The following is a 21386-nucleotide window of genomic DNA, read 5'->3' on the forward strand; positions in this document are numbered from 1 at the left end:
AGGTAACCTGAATATGAAGAGGGGAGTGTGTTTTTTTTTTAAAGTAAGCAGTGTTTTTCCTCTTGATTGTTCATATTGCTGAGATAAGATACTCTGAAATTCTAGCATAGCATTTTGAGACACTCATTAAACATTTTTTGCAGTTGACTGTAGCTCTGTTTTCTGTATTACTACAGGTAGTTTGCACATTAACTAACGTGATAAGACTGTTTATGCAAAAGGCATGGTGCTTTCTAAAATCTTGGGAGCAGGTTGTGGCACACTTAATCCCTTTCACAAGTACATGGGATGCAGTGGAGCAGTTCTGATAAAGATAGAAATTCTGGGATCACAAATGGTGATGGATAAATCTGGGAGTTACATGTTTCTTTAATAATAAAGAAAGTGTCCCTGAAGTACATTTCTCTATCTTTTAATTCTCATGGCCTCCTAGCTGCTTTTCCAGCCCTTGAGTCTCTGAATTGAGCTGTTCTCCAAGACATAATAGCAATTGAACTATGTGGGTTCTCCATTTTCTCATCTGGATGACCACCTCTTGTGTATCTCCTTTTTATGTTGTAATTAGGGCTGCATGAACTGATTAAGATAAAATAAGAATTGACCAGAATCTTGATCTAAAACTCAAACCAAACCTGAAACCAGCATTGGCAATTATTTTGTTCTCAATAAGTGACACTAAAATTCCAGTCTTAGATCATTCAAGTATTTGAAATCTTCAGACAGCCTGTTTTGAGCACAACTTGTAATCAAAGGAAATTCAGCTAGTGGTTAGATGTGAAAGTTCAGTAGAAATTATCATCTTTTTTTAAATTCACCCTTCATCATTATAACTATAATTATTACTTTTAAATCATAGACTAATAGAATCATAGAAGACTAGGGTTGGAAGAAACCTCAGGAAGTCATCTAGTCCTACTCCCTGCTCAAAGCAAGACCAACCCCAACTAAATCATCCCAGCCAGGGCTTTGTCAAACCAGGCGTCAAAAACTTCTAAGGATGGAGATTCCACCACCTCCCTAAGTAAAGTAACCCATTCCAGTGCTTCACCACCCTCCTAGTGAAATAGTATTTCCTAATATCCAACCTAGCCCTCCCCCACTGCAACTTGAGACCATTGCTCCTTGTTCTGTCATCTGCCACCACTGAGAACAGTCGAGTGCCAACCTCTTTGGAACCCCCTTCAGGTAGTTGAAGGCTGCTATCAAATCCCCCCTCACTCTTTTCTTCTGTGGACTAAATAAACCCAGCTTCCTCAGCCTCTCCTTGTAAGTCAGCACCCTAATCATTTTCATTGACCTCCGCTGGACACTCTCCAATTTTTCCACATCCTTTCTGTAGTGGGGGGGCCCAAAACTGGATGTAATACCCCAGATGTGGCCTCGCCAGTGCCAAATAGAGGAGAAGAATCACTTCCCTCGATCTGCTGGCAGTACTCCTACTAATGCAGCCCAATAGGTAGCTAGCCTTCTTGGCAACAAGGGCACACTGACTCTTATCCAGCTTCTTGTCCACTGTAATCCCCAGGTCCTTTTCTGCAGAACTGCTGCTAAGCAAGTCGGGCCCAGCACTGTAGCAGTGCATGGGATTCTTCTGTCCTAAGTGCAGGACTCTACACTTGTCCTTGTTGAACCTCATCAGATTTCTTTTGGCCCAATCCTCCAATTTGTCTGGGTCACTCTGGACCCTATCCCTACCCTCCCAGTGTATCTACCTCTCCCCCCAGCTTAGTGTCATCCGCAAACTTGCTGAGGGTGCAATCCATCCCATCATCCAGATCATTAATGAAGATGTTGAACAAAACCAGCCCCAGGACTGACCCCTGGGGCATTTAGATTAAAATACTAATCTAAGTAAGATGAGCCTGAACTAAAACTCTGGATCTGAACTCCTAAGACGTTTGTGATAGTTCAGATTCAATCTTGCCTGTCTCTAGTTTAATCTTTTTTCTGTAAATCGACATGTTGCGAGAGCAGCTTCTTTTCAAAAGCATTTTGATATTTTTAAGGCAAAGTTTTGGGATGAAATTTATGTCCTGTATAGTATCAAGATAAGACCGTCTTTAGGATATTTTAATCCCTCTTTGAATCCCTGCTGCTGACCTCAGTATCATATTCAGAACTGTTGTCCTCACTGTCAAGGTTCCACACAGGTCAGCCCTGCAGCCACCTGCCTCTCGATTCTCTTCTATTCCTTGCCTTGCATGCTACTCCAGTCAACACTGCCTCACTTTTGTGGTTGTCTTCATCCTTTTGCAGACTGAACTGCTATACCTGGGATAGGCTCCCTGACTCTGTGTGCCGTACAACCTCATTGTCGTCATGGTAAATTCCAAAGAATCATGGCCTCTTTGGAAAATTGAGCACCACCCAGATCAATCTCTGAAAAAGTACTGTGGCAGAGCTCTGACCTTGCTCCCCTGGGTCCTGCGCTTCTAGGTGATTTATGCTAGCCTCAGTGGCTCACTGTGACCCTCCACGTAGCCCTTCTCTCTAGGGCCAGGGTTACAGTCTACTGAGCCCTTTTCATCATAGGCCTGCAAGGAGGTTGGTGAGAGAACTTCCACAGTCTTTGTTGTCCCTGGGAGCTTAATTTCAGAACAGTTTAGCCTCCTGTCCTGACAGGGACCTGACTTCCCGTCCCAGGAGATGTTCCTGTAGTGGTGGGTTGGGGGGAACCCGGGTCCGCCCTCTACTCCGGGTTCCGGCCCAGGGACCCTAATGGTAGCAGCTGTTGGCAGCCAACCTTTCACTGCCAGAGTTGCTACATTTCCCTGGGCCACTTCCCCACAGCTCTCCTGCTTCTCCCTTCTTCACGCTTACCTTAGGGTTCCCTTACCGATGGTTTGAGGGTGTCTTCATTAACCAGCCCTTTAGCCGCACTTCCTCTCCCCTGGCTCCCTGGCTCTCCCTTGCCTGACTGGAGTGAGCCCTTTTATAGTATCAGCAGGGCCTTAATTAGAGTCAGGTGGTCACATTAACTTAATGGCCTCACCTGACTCTTTGCAGGTTAATTAGAGTCAGGTGTTTCTCATTAGCCTGGAGCAGCCCCTGCTCTGGTCAGTCAGGGAACAGAAAACTGTTAATCCAGTGGCCAGTATATCTGCCTTCTGCTATTCTGCTGTACCCAACTGGCCTGGGTCTATCACAGTACTTAAGGTAGTCAGATTGTACAATGACTTCGTGCATCACTAGCAACTTCATTGCATCACTAAAACTAATGATGTGTAGCAGTACTTTTTGGTATACGTGCTTCAGAATTTGTTCATCTTCAATTTTTGTAATATATCCAGACAAGAAACCTGCCAAAACCAAACCAGTGCAGATAGAAGCAATTGCTGCATTCAGCTTCAAATATCTTAAATTCTGATCTTGTTCTGCCAGTTGGTATGGCACCGCTGACTGAGACAAGAAGAACTGAAATCATCCATCTGATCTTCTTCAGCCTTCCTGAGAGCCTGTTTTTCACTTCTGTACAGCAGAGTTGGTATAACAGTGGTTTTATAGATCTGAAGCTTCGTAGCAAGCCTGATGTCACAATGTCCTCACAGGGGCCATGGAAGAGCCGAAAACATAGCAGCAGCTACTGCTAGTCGAGTGTGCATATCTTTCAAGCATCCCCCAGCACTGTCTGTGATGCTGCCCAAATAGAGCAGGTAGCAGCTGTCAAATATGTCCCATTTGGGCTGGTTGTAATCTAGAGTTGGAGGCTGTTTGATCGTAATGGCCAGGGATTTAATTTTATCAGACATTCAGTCAATGCACTGAAATAAGACCTTTTGGTTGAATCAGACTAATTACAACCAAGCTATCGCAGCTTTCTGTGCTGAACTGTCTATGGCCACTGAAGCATAGAGACTGAAGTCTCACTCCCTCTGTCATCTGATGAAAAATGGCATTGTTTGAAGTCATCAATGCTGACCGCTAAGATGCTCGTAGCAGATGGAGCTCAGATAAAAGGGAAGCTGCAATCTGAGTCTTCAAAGACGTTTATTGAGAGCAAGAGCAAAAGCAAAGGCTGACTGGGTTCAGCTTTGGAATGTACTTGAGTCACGGTGTAAGAAAGATGAGGAATCCTGGTAGCTGACACAGGCGCAATCTCAGCACGCACTATTCAGCTTTGCAGCACTTGTAGGGGAAGATAGCACCACATTGTCCAGTAAAGAATTGGGGAGGCAGCACTAGCTGGAGTCTGCAGGATCAGTTGTATCAATAGGAAGATGATTTCGGTTGTCTGTCACTTGGCGTTTGTCTCCCATTTGAAGAGGGGCAGGAAGTTCTGGTAAAGCCACTTTCTTTCAACCAAGAAAAGATCTGGATCATTGTGTTGAGCTGAATTGTGGGAAGGCCCCAGGGTTTTGTAACATTACCCCTGAGTTGCAGAAGGTAGGTGAGGGTATTGTACTGAGCTGGCATAGGCTTTTCCAGACCATCTGGTGCACTACCATTATCCCCTATGACTAAGGCTACGTTTTAGTCATAGGTATTTGTAGTAAAAGTCATGGACAGGTCACGGGCAGTAAACAAAAATTCATGGCCCGTGACCTCTCCATGACTTTTACTATATACCCCTAACTAAAATTTGGCTGGGGGGCTATGGGTGCTGTCGGAGGGCGGTCTGGGACCCCCAGGGGTCTGGGGGGAAGCAGGCAATGGCGTGAAGCCCAGGATCCCCACTGGTGCTTGGGGGTGTTGGTGGCGCTGGCCGGCTCCTTACCTGGCTCTGCGTGTCCCTGCCACTCCTAGGGGGAGGGGTGGCCAGGGGCTCTCTGTGTGCTGCTCCCAGCACAAGTGCTAACTCACAGCTCCCCTTGACCAGGAACTGCAGTCCATGGGAGCTGCAGGGGCGGGGCCTGCAGGCAGCATGTGGAGCCCCCTGGTCCCTCCGCCTAGGAGCTGCAGGGACAAGTTGGTGGGAGCCGGGGAGCCCCCACCCTGAGGTAAGCACCCTGCTCAGGCAGCCCCTAAGCCAGCACCAGCCGCTGCAGAAGTTACGGAATCCATGAGTGTGGTGACCTCTGTGACAGACACGCAGCCTTACCTATGACTGGAAGGGAGTTATCCTACCTCTGCTAAAAATGGATGAGAAGGCTGAACTGTAGAGGTGGTATACTATGTCAGTTTCAGGAAAAAGTCTGCTTCTCTGTTAAGGTTATAAATCAACAATGCACTTTGTGGTAAAGACCAGAATACGCAGTGCAGCTTTAGACCTGCTGGTTACACTGGCAACCACTGTTACCTTGAGATGGCTGAATTTAATAAGTCATACACAGCACTTTTAATTGTCTTCAAGTGAGCAAGATTTATAGGATCTGAGGCATTTTGGTGGCCCCTAGACGATAGAGCTGTATTAATGACACTATAATGTGGCAGAAAGCTGTATTTGAGTCAATGGCAAATACCTGGCATAGTTTCCTATCTCCAAGGGAGTTTGGGAAGGCTGTTTTCTGTAACCATCATTTTCAATATTGCCATTGATTTGTTGATGGATAGGCTTGAGGAGGCAGGTATCCGTGGCATTGGGATAAGAACCATTCTCAGACATTATCAAGTTTGAGATGTCACATGTGCCAATTACATTGTGGTGGTGTTTAAATTTCGTGAATTGTTGCAGCTGATGGATAGTCTTGTTTGGCAAGAAGTCACACACATTCGCCTGGTTATGAATCAGGATAAAACTAGCTATAAAACCTCACTCCATCAAATCCATCTCAAGTCCTCACTAGTTTTGTCTGGCACGCCAACATCGACCAATGCTTTTGCCTTCTTTATAGGCTCTGCTTTCTCTCAAGAATGTTTAATAACTTGTGTGTTTAAAAACTAGGAGCTGGTTGCTCAGCTGGAGTAAATCAGTGTGTTTCCATTGACTTCACTGTACACCATCTGAAAAATCTGGCTCTATATACAGTAAACAAATAGAACCTGATTCTCATTGATACTAAAGCCCCTTTATGCTTTGGTAAATGAGAATCAGGCCAATCAAAAAGAGAACTAAAAATGTATATGACAAAAGCATATAATATTTTATGGTTGCAGATTTCAATCTTCCCTTAACAAGCCCATTCTTTTTTATTTTTTCCTGTTTTGTTACCTCTAATTTAAGATTCCAAGCTTCTCAGCATAGAGAGCTTTTTTTTTTCTAGTTTGCCATGCGCGCGTGCACAGAACAGTGCAAATATCTTTGTTTTATGGGCTAACATCAAAATGCAGCCAATTCTGTTTTCTTGCTAAAACAGGACCAGCATACGGGGTTGCGTAGAAGCTGTTGCTTTTCTCTAGCTCTTAAATGATCAATACAACAATATCTGGTTTAGTATAAAATAAAAATGGCAGATTTGGTTTGTTCTCTAAGCAATTACTTCCAATAGTCATGTCAGGTCATGTGAAAGGTGTCTGTAGTTTGAAAATATTTAAAAAAAATCAAAGCTCAGGAGATCTTACGAGAATTTAATTTCCTTCCTTTCAACTGCACTACTTGAAAGATCAGAAGTTCTGGTGCACTTCGTGAAGAATCTTTGTGTGAATCCAATAGAAAATCATTTTGACTTTATTTTGTTTTGTTTTTTTCTCTTTCCTCCTATCTGCGCAGCTACAGCACACCATGGTTGGCCTCAGACTGTCAATCTGTAAAATAAAGCAACCTAAAGTAAGGTGCATATTATGCACTCGTCCCAATCTGAGTTTTGTGTGTTTGTGGTTTTCTGCTACTGAAAAAAAAGTGGCAGTATGGTTCTCTCTTTTTTCTGAGGTTTTAAAAATAAGTTTAGTAGCTAAAACTGTCTGTGGTGATAATTAGAGATGAAGAAAAATAGACTCCTGAATTCTGAGAATTTTCCTGTCACAAGGTACATACTTAGCAGAGGTAACCAAGAGAAAAAAGAGAGCTTTCCATTGACATCACATTTTAAATAGAGATGTGAAGATTTTTAAATGCACATTACCTGCTTCTACCCACCCATTGATACGGTGTTAATCATAGAACTAGAAATGGGTATATGTGTATTCGGTTGGTTTTTTTTTTAAAGTATAATTACTGTAAAACACCATGTGAACTTAATGCCCCATGCGCCTCATGCTGATTCGCACAAATTAAATTTGATGCTAATCAACCTCAGTATTTACCATGTGATGTGGAAATCTGTGGTTTTCATTGATTGCAATAAGAATTATATTTAAGCTATTTGTGCAATTTGTGAACAATGCGAAAATATTTTTACTGTTGTTATTACTAAAGTACATTTCACAGTTCACTAGCACCTTTAGTCTAGAGCATAACACAGCAGTTAAAAAACTGATGCAGCCAGAGCACTTAAGCGGGTGCTTAATTCTAATCACCTGAATAGTCCCAGTGAAGTCACTGTAACTACTTTTCAAGTGCTTTGCTGGATTTGGCTTATACACATACTGAATTGTAACTATTGCTGGGTATGTACAGTCTGTGCACTGGTTGTCTGGCTCACGCCCCATAACAAAGCAGTAGCTGCATTTCAGTGGTGCTGTGTGTTCCAGCAAATAGTTTGCAAACTGCTTTGGGATGAAAGATTATACACAAACATAGAACATATCAGATTATTAATAATTATGGGTTTTTTTAGTGATTTTTTTCCCACACATTGTGCACCTGGTCTCTCCCTCTAAATATAAATATAATTGTATGCCCAATAATCCCGATTGTTAGGCTTTCCCATGCTCACCCTATCCATGGCAAGAATTCTTCCTGCATCTTTGAAGAACAGCGCCCAGAGTTTCCCGGGTCTTGACTCAGGTTGTGTCTACGCTATAAACTTTGACTAGGTCCCTCTGTATCCTATCCCTACCTTCCAGCGTATTCTCCCAGTTTAGTGTCATCTGCAAACTTGCTGAGAGTGCAGTCCACGCCATCCTCCAGATCATTAATGAAGATATTGAACAAAACCAACCCCAGGACTGACCCTTGGGGCACGCCGCTTGATACCGGCTGCCAACTAGACATGGAGCCATTGATCACTACCCGTTGAGCCCGACGATCTAGCCAGCTTTCTGTCTACCTTATAGTCCATTCATCCAGCCCATACTTCTTTAACTTGCTGGCAAGAATACTGTGGGAGACCGTATCAAAAGCTTTGCTAAAGTCAAGGAATAACTCGTCCACTGCTTTCCCCTCATCCACAGACCCAGTTCTCCTCATAGAAGGCAATTAGGTTAGTCAGGCATGACTTGCCCTTGGTGAATCCATGCTGACTGTTCCTGATCACTTTTCTCTCCTCTAAGTGCTTCAGAATTGATTCCTTGAGGATCTGCTCCACGATTTTTCCAGGGACTGAGGTGAGGCTGACTGGCCTGTAGTTCCCCGGATCTTCCTTCTTCCCTTTTTTTTTTTTTTTTTTAAAAGATGGGCACTACATTAGCCTTTTTCCAGTCATCCGGGACCTCCCCTGATTGCCATGAGTTTTCAAACATAATGGCATTATGCTCTGCAATCACATCCACCAACTCCTTTAGCACCCTTGGATGCAGCACATCCGGCCCCATGGATTTGTGCTCATCCAGCTTTTCTAAATAGTCCTAAACCACTTCTTTCTCCACAGAGAGCTGGTCACCTCCTCCCCATGCGGTGCTGCCCAGTGCACCAGTCTGGGAGCTGACCTTGTTCCTGAAGACGGGCAAAAAAAGCATTGACTAGATTAGCTTTTTCCACATCCTCTGTCATTAGATTGTCTCCCTCATTCAGTAAGGGGCCCACACTCTCCTTGATTTTCTTCTTGTTGCTAACATACCTGATGAAACCCTTCTTGTTACTCTTAACATCTCTTGCTAGCTGCAGCTCCAAGTGTGATTTGGCCTTCCTGATTTCACTCCTGCATGCCTGAGCAATATTTTTATACTCCTCCTTGGTCATTTGTCCAATCTTCCACTTCTTGTAAGCTTCTTTTTTGTGTTTAAGATCAGCAAGGATTTCACTGTTAAGCCAAGCTGGTCGCCTGCCATATTTGCTATTCTTTCTACACATCCAGGATGGTTTGTTCCTGCAACCTTAATAAGCATTCTTTAAAATAGAGCCAGCTCTCCTGGACTCTTTTGCGCCTCATGTTATTCTCCCAAGGGATCCTGCCCATCAGTTCCCTGAGGGAGTGAAAGTCTGCTTTTCTGAAGTTCAGGGTCTGTATACTGCTGCTCTCCTTTCTTCCTTATGGTAGGATCCTGAACTCAACCATCTCATGGTCACTCCCTCTGAGGTTCCCATCCACTTTTGCTTCCCCTACTAATTCTTCCCGGTTTGTGAGGCAGCAGGTCAAGAAGAGCTCTGCCCCTAGTTGGTTCCTCCAGCACTTGCACCAGGAAATTGTCCCTTACACTTTCCAAAAACTTCCTGGATTGTCTGTGCAATTCAAGGCTATTGGTGGAGTTCAGCAACTGTAGATGGTGGCGCACTGATTTTCGGCCTAAGAAATGAGCACTGACTGGTGGGGATGGCGTTGTAATGCAGAAGTAGTCAGATGTTGGTTGCGTGTGTGTTCTCTCTGCATGCTGTACTGACTCTGGCCAGATAGCCCATACAGCTGGCTCTGATCAAACCGCCCAATAACCACAAACTTAACTTAGGCCAGGTTTATTGCTGAGAAAGCATGGTTCCAGCTGCCCGTGCAGTTACACTAGCACATGCATGCCTATGACAATGGATACAGCTCAGTCAGTGGCGGGACTTTCCACTATTACCTAGGTTGGCCAAAGAGACTCCCTCTGAGACTCCATTTTATACACCTATACAGATAAGTTACGTGTTACCCCTCTGACATGGCTAGCTACCACCCATTACATTGTACATGTTGGTTTAATCAAAACATTATCCATCAATACTGTCATCCTGACCTTATCTTTCAGAGAGGTTGCTGTGTTCCTGTTATCTTTGGGGAATGTGTTGGTTTCGAGGTGCTCTGGTATTATCTTTCTGGCATGTGTTTGTGTGAGTGTTTCTGTAATATCAGCCCTGTTCTTGCCAAATTCTGTGAGCAGGGCTGCCTTTTGTTCACAGCCTGACTTTACTTTATACCAGCAAAGCTTTGACCACTGCTTTATCCCAGGCCTTATGCCTCACACCAGGCCTCTGATATAAGCTGCCTGTTATGTCCTGCATAATATCTGTAAGGTAAAGGGGGAGACATTTGCTGCTGAGGTGGAACGGTTGTCTGCTGAGCTTGAACAGCCAGACACAAAGGCTATTAGAAGAGCTCAATGCAAAGTGACTGAGGGAGTCCTTGAAAGATCATTTGAATGGTGAGCCACAGAAATACCTTAGGGTGGACTGTGCTCCCCACACCCTGCAGTTTGGGGGACATGTTAGAAATTGTGTTGTCACACTGTGTCAAGTTGGGTCACACTGTACAGTAACAAGTGTGTGCTTTCCGTACCTGCAAGCATATGTTGCAAACTAATAAAGATGAATTTATTTTCCAAAAAATAGAACTTTGAGTAACAAAACCAGTGCAGAAAAACAAATCTGTGCAATTTAAAAGCAAATATATAAAAAACTTAATACATTAATGGAACAGAACTTAATAATGGAAAAGAACATTGATGTCCATTTTGGATATACATACAGCAACCCTGGCTGTCACAGGTGAGTGTATACTCGTGGTGTGGAGTGGTAGTGGTATGAATGCAGCTCCTGAAGCCATGTAGAGTGTTGCAGGGGGATATAGGGAGGTGCTAAAATGGAGTTCTCCACGGACTGCAATGGAGTCAAGGATGTGCTTGTTGAACCTATAGATCCACAAAAGACTGCAGTATCTGTGCTTTCTTCCAGAGAAGACTCCTTTTGTTCTGATGCATCTCCCTCTCATTTTCATACTGGGCCTCCTGGGCCATTCACCTGTCTGCTTTTTTCTTCTCTATACAGTCTGAAATATTCTCTCTCCAGGCCCTGGGTTCATGGTCCGATGCAGCACTGGCTTGCAGATTCTCACACGTCATCCTGAGGAGTCTTTCACCTGATCTGGTGGAGGTGTTCCCTGGGTGTGGAGGGAGAACGCCTTTAGGCCACAATAGCAGCAGCTAGTGGTAAAACACATGTCTGTATAGTCACAACAGAAAGTGAAAGTGAAGAATCAGAGCCCCTTTCCCTTGCTCCCTTAAATTTTACATAACACATAATTATTGATGCTTCTTCAGAGTGCTTGCACACAGCAGCATTAGGCACCGGGCACTGTGAGTGTGGCCTGCCGGGGTATGGGAAATGAAAAGGGGAGTGGCTTGGTTGCATGAAACCGTGAGTATAGGGAAATGGCACTGAATACTGGCACCATTTTCCACAGGCAGTGGCGATTTTAGCTGAAATCTCACTCCTGAAGGTAATAAAAGCATAAAAAGCACAGTTGCTAGTGGCATCCTGAAGCTGTCCAGACCCATATGCCTCTAACTTTAGCAGGCACCATTGCAGTAATTGTGGCCTGGAATGGGAAAGTGTCCTACCGCGGAGGAAGAAATAAGGCTGCCATCCCTAGAAACTTTTGGGAGACAGTTGCAGAGTATCCCCATGAAAGTTCTGTCGAGACTTCTCAGGATTTGTCCAGGGACAGTCCTGTGTAAACAAACTGCTGCACATGCCCTCCCTCACACCTAACTCTAAAGGGGACTTAAAAGCAGATAATTCTACCTCTTTGTTGTACCACTACCTTTTCAAGTCTAAGTAAACTAGTGAAAAGCCGATAGCTGTCTTCCTAAATTGAGGGCACCATCATTACCTCATGGTAACGGGAAATATATTTACACACTTACTTGAGGTTCCTTCCCCTGTGTCAGGCTCAACTGCAGTGGAGTCTCAAAGAGACTCTCAAAGAGGCTTGCTGCATACCTTGACCCCCTGGTCACATCCTTTTCCTCCTCCTTGCGGTTCATGGCAGGGGTCTAAGTTGTGGGCTCCTCGGAGGTATCCATGGTTGTCTGTGGAGTGGTGGTGGGATCTCCACCAAGTAGGGCATGCAGTTCTTTGTAAAAGTGGCAGGTCTGAGGCTCAGCACCAAGTTGGCTGTTGGCCTCCCAGGCTTTCTGGTATGCCTGCTGCAGTGCCTTTGCTTTCATGCGGCATTGCTGCTACCACCTGACATACCCCTTCTCCTGCATCCCTGTGAAATTTGCTTGTAAATGTCCACCAGAGGATGGGGTGAAGAGGGCTCAGTCCAGGGGATATGGGCACTGGAGGGATGAGAAGTTTGGGGAGCGAACAGGAGCTAGGGGCAATGGATGTGTGTGTGCTGCGCTCACTGGGGCCAGCAGTGCCAAAATACAAATTCACCCAGGGAGCCATTTTCCCTAAGTCTGGCCCTGGGTTCCACCAAAACAAATTGCACGTCTGCATCTCCAATGAGGGGATAAAGTTGCTTGACACCACATTATCTTCTGCTGCATTTGCTGTCAAAAATTCCCATGGTGCATGCTACAAAGTGTAGCAGATCCCAAGTTCTCTGCCTCCCTCCAGCCAGTAATGCTCAATGGAGTCCCACTGTTGTTCCCTTCCCGCTTTTCATATCCATATTTTATGTGACTGGCACCCACTGGCTCCTGTCTGAAAAGCGTAACATTTAGTAATAGTGTGTTTGACTCTTTTCTCTGTGTCTCTGATCTCTCAAGTTTTTATATTACATCATCTGAATACCTGATTGCAGCTGGGTTATAGATAATAATCAGTAAAAATCACTGATAGTGAACACAGGGATTTTATTTATCCTGTTGTATTGGACTTCTTTTATTTATATGATGCAGTACCAAATCTCTCCTCCCCCACTATTTGCCTTCTGGACCCAGGAGTGTGATTGGAAAGCTCTGTTCTTGAGAGCCACAAGAATATATACATTTGTGATTTTGCCAAAATATAAGATTACAATCCCTTATTTGGGTGCGTGGACACTTATGATTCTACGGTACAGACAATAAAGAAAAGAGAGCGACAGTGTTTAGGTGGACAATAAGGATCAGCTTTGTAATGAAGTCATGTTGTTGGCTATTCTCTCTGTGACCTACCAGTTATTCTACCTGATACACTCTGTGCCCTTTTCTTATACAGCTTTTAGTAAGTCATGGTGTTGCTTGCCAAAATGTATTTAGAATTTTTCTATTTGCTTCAGTGAGACAAAGGTTTAGCCCATGGTTACTAAACATAACCTGATGCTCATCTCCATTCATGAAATCTTTTTTTCTTCCAGATAAATGTGGAGAGAGGAGGGAAAATTACTTTTCCGACTCTGCTTAAAAAATAAAATTCTCAGACCTTTTAGGGTACCACTTAACATATATTGGAGTGTGGGAACTTCTGAGATAGAATATTGTATATTCTGGGGAGAATTATGTTCATATAGACCCCAGCCAAGTGATTTTAAAACCCATATTGCAGCTTCTTTAAGTGCAGTTTTTCAATGAATCATACCTTTTAAGATTAGTTGAAGATCTGTCACTATAATTCATAGTTTATTTAATTGCTGAAATAAAAGCTTCTCCACTAATGCATATTTTTCATTTCCCTCAAAATACATTTTCCCCTTTCACATAATAGTAACTATTATCTCAGCAGGTAGAACACTCTATGATCTAAAACAAGCATATTTCAAAATAAAACCATCTTTTCCCACAGCAAGGCTGTAGTCACATTGGCTTTGTTACTGTCTTAGTTTTGTTGGAGAGTCATAAGTACACAGTAGTTGCTACCACTCAGACAACCCTCTAGACAGCTAAAGTATGAAGGAACTGAATAAAAATTGGGGGGTTGTGGAAAAAGAATGCATTATAAATGACTCAAGAACACTTACCAAGAATAAATTCCATAAAATTGAATGATGATATATTATATTTACATAGTGCCTTCCCTCTCCAGAGATTCCAAAGCACTTTACAAACTGTAGGCATCTCTTTTCCCACTAATGACATGCAGGCACCATTATGGGGGAAAGAGGCAGACTTATAAAGACCACACACTCAGATGGAAGAGGCTATTTTTTTTTTTACAAACAAAACTTAATATTAATCTAAATATTGTATTTTTTTCCAGTTCCAGTGAGAACAATATTTCTTTGGAGATGAGCATTCTTCTACAGTACTTTCCACCCAAATATTGCAGCATTGTAAAACCAAAAGGAAACGGCTCATCTATTTTTGTTGTCAATGCTGTATGAATGTAGATTTTAAAGTAATGTTAGAAGCTATAAATGGCATATTAGGTCCAAAACAACATAAAAATAACCACTCTGCTTTTGAATTAGCATTAATCCATTTGCTTTATACCCTTGGACCTTAATGAAGTATCAGTAACACAGAGTAAAGAAAATGAATTTTTTTTGCATGTACATATGTATTTTAACCTAGCAATATCTCTTTAATAGCATGTAGAAATACACCAGCTTAGGACAGGATGTAAAGAAGAATAATTTAGTCAATTGAAAGTACAGGGAACTTGAAGGAGGAAGAATTGAAGTGTCTATGTTGTGTTTGGGGACAAGACACCAATATGCAAACAAACTGCCAAGGAAGGGGGTGTGGGGGTGAGCATTGTAGGAAGGGGTAAACTGTATGTAACCCCCACACTTTCTGGGTGTGGTGTTCTGTCCCATCTAGTGGCACTGAGACCACTCAGAGAGAGATTAATGAGTCTGCTCTACAGCCTTAGCTAATAGGCCGTGTGGCTTTTAGCTCATGAGGTAGAGGCTCATGCATTTAGCTCTAGAGGTCCCAGGTTCAATCCCACCTGCTGACAACCGGGGTCTGTCAATGTTGCATGTGGATTTGGTGGTTTATTGTGTTGCTGGCTAATGGGTAACCAAGTGTTAAATCAGTACTAGTTAACTTTCATCTGGTTCCTGCAGATGTAAGCTAACTAGTAAAGATTTAGTACAGTCTCTTTGCTGTAGACAGCCCCAGTGGTCTAGTACAGAGTCGTCTTTTCTGTAGATAGTCCCCATGAGTAGTACTCTAACCGATAATGGGAGTGATGATTGTTTTTGAACTTTACTGCCACTGATATAGAATCAGGTATTTGGCTTGGGGGAAAATGCGAGTAGAGTCTATATTTAAAAACCGCAGGGGCTTTTAGGTGGGAACTGTTAAACTATAAGCATTGGGAAGTAAGTAAAAGCTGAGCTTCGGAGGAGACAAACTGGAGCAGGGGGCACCGTACGCTGATGGTCCAATTGGAAAGTTCTAGGAGTCCCCCGGAGAGAAGTGGCAGTATACAAGCCTGATACTTGGAAGAGGTACCCACTGAGAGGGAGGTCGCAGGTGTGCAACTCACCTCTGTACCCTAACAGTATGCAGAAATCTTATTTGATGTCCGTCTGACCATAGACATACTTTAAAATAATCATTATTCTTTACATGTGTGGGGCTGTGATACTAGCATCACGACTTCGTTGCAAGTGGATGCAGGACGAGAAAATGAGCTATGGAAAGGAGCGATCCTTTTGTTTATATGTGGATATAATCTATAATTAGTAAATATAGTAAGAACAAAGATGAAAAAGGTGTTGAAGCTGGATGAGTATGTGCTTAGTCTGACATATTTGAAAGAGTTCTCCTTGTGTATATGTTCTTTATCATGTATCAATAGCAAACATGCTGAGATTTTTTTTTAAATCTAAAACCAACATAAATCACTATGGTTACCTTTGATCACTGTTCACTATGATCCATTTCTGAGCTCTGAGCCACAACATTGATGATAAAGTAGGCTGATGTCAAGTGTCTGTGAAATGACAGTATTGCTCATGCTAGGAGGAGGTATATTGGATCTCTCTCTGAGGGATAAATGACTTGCTGCTGCTGTGGGTTTCTATTTTTTTTTTATGGCATTAACTTTATATAAAGAACTGTGGTTGGAACAGAGATATTGTAAGTCACCAATGTGACATCTGCCACGGCTTGTATTGCCACAGCTACATACTGTTTTTAGCACATTGAGAGCTACAGTATGTCTCCCTGAACTGGGAATCACACCCCCATCTTGAGGTGTAGACGTACTCTTTCTTGGCAAGAGAAGGGGATACCTAGAATGAGAGAGATTTGGAACTCAGGCGTTTGGTTTTAGAACTAGGTCAGAAACATAAAAGCAAATTACATGAGCAAGTTTGGACATAATTTTTCATTAAAAATCAATTTTCAAGATTCCTGTTGCATACATTATTATAAACATATGTTATAACTACAGATAAAATGCATTTGAAATTGCCGTTGATCTGTAACAAGTGCTCTGTCCAGTTTTTGTAAGGTGAAATGGTTTGTGGTGGTGATGTGTTGACCATGGCAAATGTTTGGTACTTTCTTATATTCAAGCTGCCACTTGGGCATTAAGGTTTACTGTAGCATACAGGAAACGTTGACGTCTGGGACTTAGGGTAAGTCTACACTACGGGATTATTCCGATTTTACATAAACCGGTTTAGTAAAACAGATGGTATAAACTAAGCACTAAGCACATTAATTCATAGAATCATAGAATCATAGAATTCAAGATCAGAAGGGACCATTATGATCATCTAGTCTGACCTCCTGCAAGATGCAGGCCACATAAGCCGATCTACCCACTCCTTTAGCAAGCGACCCCTGCCCCATGCTTCGGAGGAAGGCAAAAAACCTCCAGGGCCACTGCCAATCTGCCCTGGAGGAAAATTCCTTCCCGACCCCAAATATGGCGGTCAGCTGAACCCCGAGCATGCGGGCAAGACTCTCCAGCCATACCCTCTGGAAAAAGGTTAAGAATATCATATCATTGACCCATTGTACTATTTACCAGTGTGGCACTTAATTGACCTATTGACTAAGCCCGTTATCCTATTATACCATCTCCTCCATAAACTTATCTAGCTTAATCTTAAAGTCATGGAGGTCCTTCGCCCCCACTGTTTCCCTCGGTAGGCTGTTCCAGTATTGCACTCCCCTGATGGTTAGAAACCTTCGTCTAATTTCAAGCCTAAATTTCCTGACTGACAATTTATATCCGTTTGTCCTCGTGTCTACATTAGCACTGAGCTGAAATAATTCCTCTCCTTCCCTGGTATTTATCCCTCTGATATATTTAAAGAGTGCAATCATATCTCCCCTTATCCTTCTTTTGGTTAAGGAAAACAAACTGAGCTCCTCAAGTCTCCTTTCATACGACAGGCTTTCCATTCCTCGGATCATTCTAGTGGCCCTTCTTTGTACCCGTTCCAGTTTTAATTCATCCTTCTTAAACATGGGAGACCAAAACTGCACACAATACTCCAAATGAGGTCTCACCAACGCCTTATATAACGGGACTAGCACTTCCTTATCCCTACTAGAAATACCTCGCCTAATGCAACCCAAGACCGCATTAGCTTTTTTAACGGCCACATCACATTGCCTACTCATAGTCATCCTACGATCAACCAGGACTCCCAGGTCCTTCTCCTCCTCCGTTACTTCCAACTGGTGCGTCCCCAGCTTATAACTAAAATTCTTGTTAGTCATCCCTAAATGCATAACCTTACACTTCTCACTATTGAATTTCATCCTGTTACTAATACTCCAGTTTACAAGGTCATCCAAATCACCCTGGAGGATATCCCGATCCTTTTCCGAATTGGCAATACCTCCCAACTTGGTGTCATCCGCAAACTTTATCAGCCCACTCCTACTCTTGGTTCCCAGGTCAGCAATAAATAGATTGAATAAAATCGGACCCAAAACCGAACCTTGAGGAACTCCACTGGTAACCCCCCTCCAACCCGACAGTTCCCCTTTCAGTACTACCCTCTGCAGTCTCCCCTTTAACCAGCTCCTTATCCACCTCTGGATTTTCATTTCAATCCCCATCTTTTCCAATTTAACCAATAATTCCTCATGCGGTACCGTATCAAACGCCTTACTGAAATCCAGATATATTAGATCCACCGCATTTCCCTTGTCTAAAAAATCTGTTACTTTCTCAAAGAAGGAGATCAGATTGGTTTGGCACGATCTACCTTTCGTAAATCCATGCTGTAAACTATCCCAGTTGCCATCGGCCTCCTGCTCCGTAACCACTCTCTCTTTTAAAAATTTTTCCATTACTTTGCATACTACAGATGTTAAACTAACAGGCCTGTAGTTACCCGGGTCACTTTTTTTCCCCTTCTTGAATATAGGAACTACATTAGCTAATCTCCAGTCAAACGGTACAATCCCCGAATTTAGAGATTTATTAAAAATCATCGCTAACGGGCTAGCAATATCACTTGCCAATTCCCTTAATATTCTAGGATGAAGATTATCCAGGCCCCCCGATTTACTTCCGTTAAGCTGTTCAAGTTTGGCCTCCACCTCAGATACCGTAATGTCTACCCCCATATCTTCATTCCCATCGGTCCCTCTATCACTATTCCTTAGCCCTTCATTAGCCTCATTAAAGACCGAGGCAAAATATTCATTCAGATATTGTGCCATTCCAAGATTATCCCTAATCTCCACTCCGTTTAAAGTTTTAAGCGGTCCCACTTCTTCCTTCTTGGTTTTCTTCCTATTTATATGGCTAAAAAACCTTTTGCTATTGGTTTTAATCCCCTTCGCTAGGTCCATCTCCACCCGTCGCTTTGCCTTTCTCACTGCATCCCTACACCCTCTGACCTCAATAAGGTAGGTTTCTTTGCTGATCCCTCCCATTTTCCACTCCCGGTACGCTTTCTGTTTTTTCTTAATGACCCCTCTAAGACGCTTGGTCATCCAGCTCGGTCTAAAACTGCTACCTACGAGCCGTTTTCCCTTTCTCGGGATACATGCCTCTGACAACTCCTGCAATTTCAATCTGAAGTAACCCCAGGCGTCATCTGCCTTTAGATCCCTAAATATGTTGGTCCAGTCCACTTCCCTAACTAGTCGCCTTAATTTAGTAAAGTTAGCCCTTTTGAAATCGTAAACCCTAGTCTCAGATGCAATATTGATTATCCTCTCATTAATTTTGAAACGAATTAGCTCATGATCACTCGAGCCAAGGTTGTCCCCTACAACTATTTCCTCAACAAGGTCCTCATTACTCACCAAAATCAGATCTAAAATGGCATCCCCCCTCGTCGGTTCAGCAACTACTTGATGGAGGAATTCATCAGCTATTACGTCTAGGAAAAGCTGAGCCCTATTGTTATTACTAGCATTTGTTTCCCAATCTATATCCGGGAAGTTAAAGTCTCCCATGATCAAGCAGTTCCTATTAGTGTTTACCTCCTTAAAAACATTAAAGAGCTCTCTATCCGTCTCCAAGCTAGATCCCGGCGGTCTATAGCACACCCCAATCACTATCCCGGGTGAGGCTCTGGTAGTTTTCTTCCCCAATGTGACCATTGCCCACACAGACTCCGTATTATCCATTGCATTGCTAGTTATTTCATTACATTTCACCTCATTATTGATATACAATGCTACTCCCCCACCTTTACCTTTGCATCGGTCTTTCCTAAACAGCACATACCCTTCCATACCTGTACTCCAGTCATGGCTATCGTTCCACCATGTTTCGGTTATTCCTACGATATCCGGTTTCAATTCTCGGACCAGGAGCTCCAGTTCCTCCATTTTATTACCTAAGCTTCTCGCATTGGTGAACAAACATCCTAACTTTTGCTGTTGGGCTCCTCTCACTCTTTTTTCACCCAGCTCGGTAGGGACACAGTACTACCAGTATGACCTGTCGATCTAGTATCCGTCCCCCCCCTCTTCCTTACACCTAACCGTCCCCCTCTGGCTATATCTGTTGTTATCTTGTTGTTCTCACTCCCAATGTATAAATTTGGCGTGGAGAGCACCAGGACCTCTCCCAACCGTCTCCCCCCAGTGTCTAGTTTAAAGCTCTTTTAATCAGATGAGCCAGCCTCCCTCCTAGAAGTCTACTTCCTTCCCTACTTAGGTGGAGCCCATCCCGTGAGAACAGTTGTCTGTCCCCAAAAGCCTCCCAGTGCCCATACATCCCAAAGCCCTCCTTGTAACACCACTCTCTCAGCCAACTATTAATCGTCAGGATTCTCTCACCCCTTTGGCGCCCTTCCCTAGGGACAGGTAGGATCCCACTGAAGATCACCTGAGCCTCAATTTCCTTAAGCGTCTTACCCAACCTGGCATAGTCTCCCTTGATCCTCTCTTGCGAGAATCTAGCAGTGTCATTTGTTCCCACATGAAGGATGACCAAAGGGTTCTTACCTGCTCCTCTTAGGATCCTTTTCAACCTCAGGTCCACATCCCGTATTTTAGCGCCTGGTGTGCGTCCACGGTCTGAGGCTAGCATCGATTTCTGGAGCGTTGCACTGTGGGTAGCTATTCCGTAGCTATCTCATAGTTCCCGCAGCCTCCCCCGCCCCTTGGAATTTCCGGGTTGAGATCCCAGTGCCTGATGGGGCAAAAATCATTGTCGCGGGTGGTTCTGGGTAAATGTCGTCAGTCACTCCTTCCTCTGGGAAAGCAACGGCAGACAATCATTTCGCGCCCTTTTTCCCTGGATTGCCCTGGCAGACGCCATAGCATGGCAACCATGGAGCCTGTTTTGCCTTTTGTCACTGTCACCGTATGTGTACTAGATGCCGCTGACAGAGGCGATTCAGCAGCGCTACACAGCAGCATTCATTTGCTTTTGCATGATAGCAGAGATGGTTATCAGCCGTTCTGTACCATCTGCTTCCATTGTAAATTGACAATGAGATGATGGTTACCAGTCCTTCTGTACTGTACTCTCTGGTGCTATCATGGGTGCCCCTGGCTGAGGTCGGCCAGGGGCGCAAAAGACAAAAATGGGAATGACTCCCTGAGTCAATCCCTCCTTTATGGTATCTAAAAATAGAATCAGTCCTGCCTAGAGTATGGGGCAAGTGTACTAGAGAACCAGTGTATCAGAAAACCAGAAAGCACAGCTGATCCGTGTCAGATCCCGCAGAAATGATGAGCTGCATGCCATTCACAGGGGGTGCCCCTGCAACAACCCCACCTGTTGCTTCTCTCCTCCCCCAGCCTTCCTGGGCTACCGTTGCAGTGTCCCCCAATTTGTGTGATGAAGTAATAAAGAATGCAGGAATAAGAAACAGTGACTTGTTAGTGAGATAAAATGAGGGGAAGGCAGCCTCCAGCTGCTATGATAGTCCAGACAGGACAGAATCTTTTTTTTACACATGAAGGGTGGGGGCTGATGGAGCTCAGCCCCCTGTTGCTATGATGAAGACGGTTACCAGCCGTTCTGTACCATCTACTGGAAAGTAGTAGCACTCATGGGCTGATGATGAGGACAGATACCAATCCTTCTGTACTGCACCATCTGCCACAAGGCTGATGATGACGATGGATATCAGTCATATTGTACCATCAGCCACCAAGGAGGGGGGGCGGGGATGCTACAGTTCAGTGCCGCAGCATTGCGTCTACCAGCAGCATTCAGTACACATAGGGTGACATTTAAA

At 43.8% G+C, this 21386-nt stretch overlaps 1 protein-coding gene across 11 annotated transcripts in view; it reads left to right on the forward strand.

The window, feature by feature from the left end:
• GRID2 (glutamate ionotropic receptor delta type subunit 2) overlaps positions 1-21386 on the forward strand; it is a 1103852-nt gene that overhangs the window by 326811 nt on the left and 755655 nt on the right. The window lies entirely within an intron of this gene.

The sequence above is a fragment of the Mauremys mutica genome, chromosome 5 (genome assembly GCF_020497125.1).
Source record: "Mauremys mutica isolate MM-2020 ecotype Southern chromosome 5, ASM2049712v1, whole genome shotgun sequence".
Classification (NCBI taxonomy): domain Eukaryota; kingdom Metazoa; phylum Chordata; order Testudines; family Geoemydidae; genus Mauremys; species Mauremys mutica.